General features: G+C 43.6%; 1 protein-coding gene across 1 annotated transcript in view; it reads right to left on the minus strand.

Annotated features, from left to right (window-relative positions):
- The window catches only part of LOC117874266, a 41229-nt gene extending 37898 nt beyond the window's left edge, over positions 1–3331 (minus strand). Inside the window, exon 1 of the mRNA XM_034764204.1 lies at positions 3266–3331. The gene's annotated coding sequence lies outside the window, so the exon portion shown is untranslated. The remainder of the gene's footprint in view (positions 1–3265) is intronic.
- Positions 3332–6049: the final 2718 nt, after the last annotated feature.

Raw genomic sequence — 6049 nt, forward strand, 5'->3', positions numbered from 1 at the left:
CCAGGTTGAATTTGTAGGGCTGGCCGTCACAGGGGAAAAAGCACATTGGCACTGGAGTCTCTGAGACAATAAACATGGAATCCCAGGATGTTATTTCTGTGCTCATTTTTCAGAGCAGAACCACACTTTAGGCCAGGGCTTGTAGCTGAGGTAGCACTATGCTGCATTGTCAACAGGAACGGTGGTCAACAGAGGCCGTGGTGGTGGTCTGTAAAACTGAGGAGGAGGTTAAGAGTTGGGGGGAATTATCAGATGCATCAAAGTGAGTCAGGAGAGCAAGGCCCAGCCTCAGACTCCAGCTGAGTCTCCATCCACTCTAGACAAAGCCCCCCTAGCTGTGAAGCATCGCACATTTTTCAGTTGCAACCTCCGGAGCCATTTAAAGGTGTCAAGGGTGCGGAGGCATTAAAATGAGGAATTCTTAGAGCTCCATATTTTTGTATCATGCACAAAGGCCACTGGGCATCCCACAAAATGTAACTAAAAACCTGACCAACATTTTTAAAAGGCCTCATTGTCCGAACCTAGCAAAACAACAAATAACCCAGCTTCCAGTATCTATTAATAAAATAACCAACTACCCAGATAAAGCTCAATGGTAACAAAAATGTACTGAGGCTTGTTGAGCCAGATGTCATTAGACATGGACCTGAAAAGCCCTGAACGGTGGGGAAATTCACAGCCAGATGCAGCTCCAAACCTCAGAGCTGGAGCCCAGCTCCAGATGCCATAAATATGCACTATTTATTGGTGAGGAGAAGATTCTACACACATGGGTCTTCAATGGAGAAGCGGCTACAATACCCTTGAGCTTATGTTGGGGGACTGCCAAGAGCTTCAGTCCTGCCATTTCCAATTATTGTAAAGGAACACAGAAAGCAAAGGTTGTCTCTCTCAGGCAGAGTGGTCCTATAGTAATTTACGATGTGCATATCGAGAAGTACAAGGACCTTTTTGTGCACGCTCATTGGACAAAACGCAGCCAATAAGTGCTGTGGAGCACGGGCTTCACTGACCCTCATGGGCAAAAGCTCGTTAGCAGGCAGGCTTCCAAGTGCTACAGTAGCTGCAATGCTACTGCCAAGCCCGGGCATTCAAAATTCATGAGTCAGGCCACAAAAATTCATGAGATTGGCTTAAAAAATCATGAAATTTAAAAAAAAAATTGAGTTATTTTTATTTGCCTCCTGGTTTCTGTGCCATTAGGGAGTCACATTTTCAAGCTTTTCTCCACACCCATGAGGGCCAAAAACTTACATTAAAAAATAAAAGCTGAGAGTCTCGTGAAATAACATGACTCCAGGAGATGAGACTTAAGAAAAGAGATCAAATACCATGAGACTAATGCTAAAATCATGAGAGATAGCAACACAGGGTACGTCTTCACTTACCGGAGGGTCTGGCGGCAGGCAATCGATGTTCTGGGATCGATTTATCGTGTCTGGTTAAGACGCAATAAATCGATCCCGGATCGATCCCGGAAGTGCTCGCCGTCGACGCCGGTACTCCAGCTCGGTGAGAGGAGTACGCGGCATCGACGGGGGAGCCTCCCTGCCGCGTCTGGACCCGCGGTAAGTTCGGACTAAGGTACTTTGAATTCAGCTACGTTATTAACGTAGCTGAATTTGCGTACCTTAGTCCGAAGTGGAGGGTTAGTGGGGACCAGGCCACAGTGCTTTTCAAAGTAAATCCCAAATAATACACAGTACAATAAATCTGCCTTGAGGTCACAAAGACATGGTCCACAACCTATGGATCTCCTGATTCCTATCAGATCCTTGCAACTATCACTTCTGCCTACTCTATGTATTTGGAAGTGATGGATGTGGCTGCGGGAGGACTTTGAAGATCCAAAAGCCTCCTGCCCCTGACTGCTATTCAACCAATAGCTAATCCCATATCTGACTTACATTTATGCACATGTTCTCGGTTCAAGGTGCCTTCTTCTATTTATCAAACACGCTGCAGGATCTACAAATATTCTGCAATACAAATGGACACCAAAGCGTATCCTAACTGGGGATTAACAGTATGTGTGGTTAAATGACTCATGCATCTAACCCATCTCTTCAAACAGGAGTTTGTTTGGTCCCAGTCAGTGACAGCTTCGGAGGGCTGATTTCTCCACCACACACATGAGGAAAATGTGAACCCACGAGGCGATACTCATACCAAAACATTTCAGTGAGCAACAAGAAAAGGTTCATAGCGTGAAATAAATGATCCTTTTAATCTGAAATTATAAAACACTCTGTATAAATAATATGTCAGCCAATGATGAAAAACAAACAGCTGGTGTTGGGGTGGATCCTGGACTCCTTTATCAGTCTGTCAGAAAGGAACACAAGTAACGCATGACAATGCACAGTCATGTTAAATACCTGTGCTGTTCTGTTTGTTCTGCTGCTCCATCAATTGCATTGCGTAGGGGTGAGTGTGGGAGGGTGTGTCTATGAACACACCAAATGGTATGTGATGTGTGGAGAGGTCACTTACCCAATTCACCTCAACCATGACACGCAGAAGGGAGAGGCTAGGGAACCCAGCACTGTCCTGAGGAAGAGTAGTTACGCTCACATCCAAGCTCTTACAATGCTGCCTACATTTATACACAACGTTATCGGCGCAAACAGCACTTTCTCTGAAGCTGCTGGTGCTGGACACTGTAGGAGACAGGATGGACCATGGGCCTGACCCGGTACTGCAATTCATATTGGGTGCGCCTCATTATCATCCAACTTTACACCTTGGAAGTAAATTAAACTAAACCAAATTAAGGCCACTTTAATTCTGAATGACAGTATCCACACAGGGATTTAATGCAGTTTAACTAATCCACTGTAAATTCACACCTTTAGTTAATTCAGATTAATTTTCCTGAGTATCCCCTGTAAACAAACTCTAATATAACAGCAACAGCTGTGAAGGGAAAGGAGAATCAGGCCCAGTATAACACTAGAACAGGATGGCTCATTCCAGTACACTCCACTGAGGTACCAGTACAACAGGAAAGACCCAAGGAAATGAGCTAGGTTCCGGGCCCCTTCAGCAGCACACCTTCTCCTTCTGTAGCAACATCTTGATTCTATTCCGCTCCAGTGGAAAACAGAAATGTTAAGGCCACTTTACAACAACGTACAGTCCCCCACAGACACTACCATCCCTCCATCACCTCCTGTGTCATGAATACATGTGAATAAGAACTGAAGGCAAATTTTCTGCTCAATAATGATATAAATGCATACAGTTGTGATGTCTTCCATACCTATCATACCAGTACACAGTGGATTCTCCAGCTCCTGAAGTCTTCAAATCAAGACTGGATGCCTTTCTGAAAGATATGCTTTAGTCAAACACACGTTGTTGGGCTCAGTACAGGAGTAAGTGAATGAAATGATATGGCCTGTGTTATACAGCAAGTCAGACTAGATGATCGAATGGTCATCAAACTCACCTATAATCTACGCTAGCTACAACATACCAGAAACCCTACCAAAAAGACTTTGGATTTTTTGTAATCATAAGAACGGCCATACTGGGTCAGACCAAAGGACCATCTAGCCCAATATTCTGTCTTCCAACAATGGCCAATGCCAGGTGCCCCAGAGGGAAGGAACAGAACAGGTAATCATCAAGTGATCCATCCCCTGTCGCCCATTCCCAGCTTCTGGCAAACATAAACATCCCTCCCCATCCTGGCTATTAGCCATTGATGGACCTATCCTCCATGAACTTATCTAGTTCTTTTTTGAACCCTGTTATAGTCTTGACCTTCACAACATCCTTTGGCAAGGAGTTCCACAGGTTGACTGTGCGTTGTGTGAAGATCCAGGCAAGAAGTTTTCATTGACCATTGTGAACACAGCAAATGCATCACCAATGGATGCTGACTCAGTAGCTCATTAGACATAAATCTCTTACTTACCCATGCCACATTGCGTACCCAGGTGCTCTCCTGTTCATCCTAATACATGAAAGTCTATTACAGCCCGAGCACCTGAGGGAGATGCAATATCTTTCACTCTTCTCTCACAGCCAGTTGCTGCCCTTCCTTAATTACCCCACTGTTTTGGAGTGTATGTAGGTAGATGAATGAGTAATGACAGGAGTTAGCCTCAGCTGGCAATAAGGACCTCCCATGAGATCCAAAGGCATGACAGATGGGAGCAGCCTCCTCAATCAGTCCTGTGCAAGAGGACAGCTTCAGTATTGGAGCAGCACTTTGACGGGTGCATGTGAACTGGTGAGGGTTTGCACTGCCATGGTAGGGCCTAGAGAGGGTTGTGTCCTATAGGGACTGTAATGACCTTCTACATACAGGTGTGATAGGTATTTTCCTGTGGTTGTGGATCTCTCGAGACATCTCAATAGACTTATGTGTAGTGCTGGGGAGGAGCCGGTGGCCATGGTACATGTAGGTACCAATGACATAGTGAAGGATATGAGAGAGGGCCTGGAAGCCAAATTTAGGCTGCTAGGTAAGAGATTGAAGTCCAGACCTCCATGGTAGCATTCTCTGAAATGCTTCCAGTTCCATGCGCAGGGCCAGTTAGACAGGCAGAACTGCAGGGTCTCAATGCATGGATGAGACGATGTTGTAGGGAGAAGGGGGTTAGATTTATTAGGAACTGGGGAAACTTTTGGGAAAGGGGGAGCCTATACAGGAAGGATGGGCTTCACCTAAACCAAAATGGAACCAGATTGCTGGCACTTAAAACTAAAATGGTCAGAGAGCAGTTTTTAAACTAAGGGCTGGGGGAAAGCCAACAGGTGCGGAGGAGCACGTAGTTCAGGCAGAGACATCTCTTAGGGGAGAATCTATTAATGGAGATTCTCTATGTCCTAGTAAGGAGGAGAGGATGGAAGATGATAAAATACAGGTAGGATCTGATGAGAAACAGTCAAATGAAAAAGAGTCCCATTCAATTACATCATGTAATGGCAGACAGCTAAAAAGTGACAAGTTTTTAAAGTGCTTATATACAAATGCTAGAAGTCTAAATAATAAGATGGGTGAGCTAGAACGTCTCGTATTAAATGAGAATATTGATATAATAGGCTTCACAGAAATTTGGTGGAATGAGGATAATCAATGGGACACAGTAATACCAGGGTACAAAATATACTGGGAAGGATGGAACAGATCGTGGCGGTGGGGAAGTGGCAATATATGTGAAAGAAAGCGTAGAATCAAATGAAGTAAAATCTTAAATGAACCAAACTGTACCATAGAAACTCTATGAATAGTAATTCCATTCTCTAATCATAAGAATATAGCAGTAGGGATATATTACTGACTACCTGACCTGGATGGTGATAGTGACTGTGAAATGTTCAGGGAGTTTAGAGAGGCTATCAAAATAAAAAACTTTATAATAATGGGAGATTTCAACTATCCCCATATTGACTGGGTACAAGTCACCTCAGGACGGGATGCAGAGATAAAGTTTCTTGACACCTTAAATGACTCCTTCTTGGAGCAGCTGGTCCCAGAACCCAAAAGAGGAAAAGCAATTCTTGATTTAGTCCTAAGTGAAGCACAGGATCTGGTCCAAGAGGTGAATATAGCTGCACCGCTTGGTAATAGTTACCATAATATAATTAAATTTAACATCCCTGTGGTGGGGAAAATACCACAGCAGACCAACACTGTAGCATTTCATTTCAGAAAGGGGGACTACACAAAAATGAGGAGGTTAGTTAAACAGAAATTAAAAGGTACGGTGCCAAAAGTGAAATCCCTGCAAGCTGCATGGAAAGTTTTTAAAGACACCATAATAGAGGCTGAACTTAAATGTATACCCCAAATTAAAAAACATTGTAAGAGAACCAAAAAAGTGCTACTGTGGTTAAACAACAAAGTAAAAGCAGCAGTGAGAGGCAAAAAAGGCATCCTTTAAAAAGTAGACGTTAAATCCTAGTGAGGAAAATAGGAAGGAGCATAAACTCTGGCAAATGAAGTGTAAAAATATAATTAGGAAGGCCAAAAAAGAATTTGAAGAACAGCTAGCCAAACACTCAAAAAGTAATAGCAAAAAAATTATTAAGT

Source organism: Trachemys scripta, chromosome 3 (assembly GCF_013100865.1).
Source record: "Trachemys scripta elegans isolate TJP31775 chromosome 3, CAS_Tse_1.0, whole genome shotgun sequence".
Taxonomy (NCBI): domain Eukaryota; kingdom Metazoa; phylum Chordata; order Testudines; family Emydidae; genus Trachemys; species Trachemys scripta.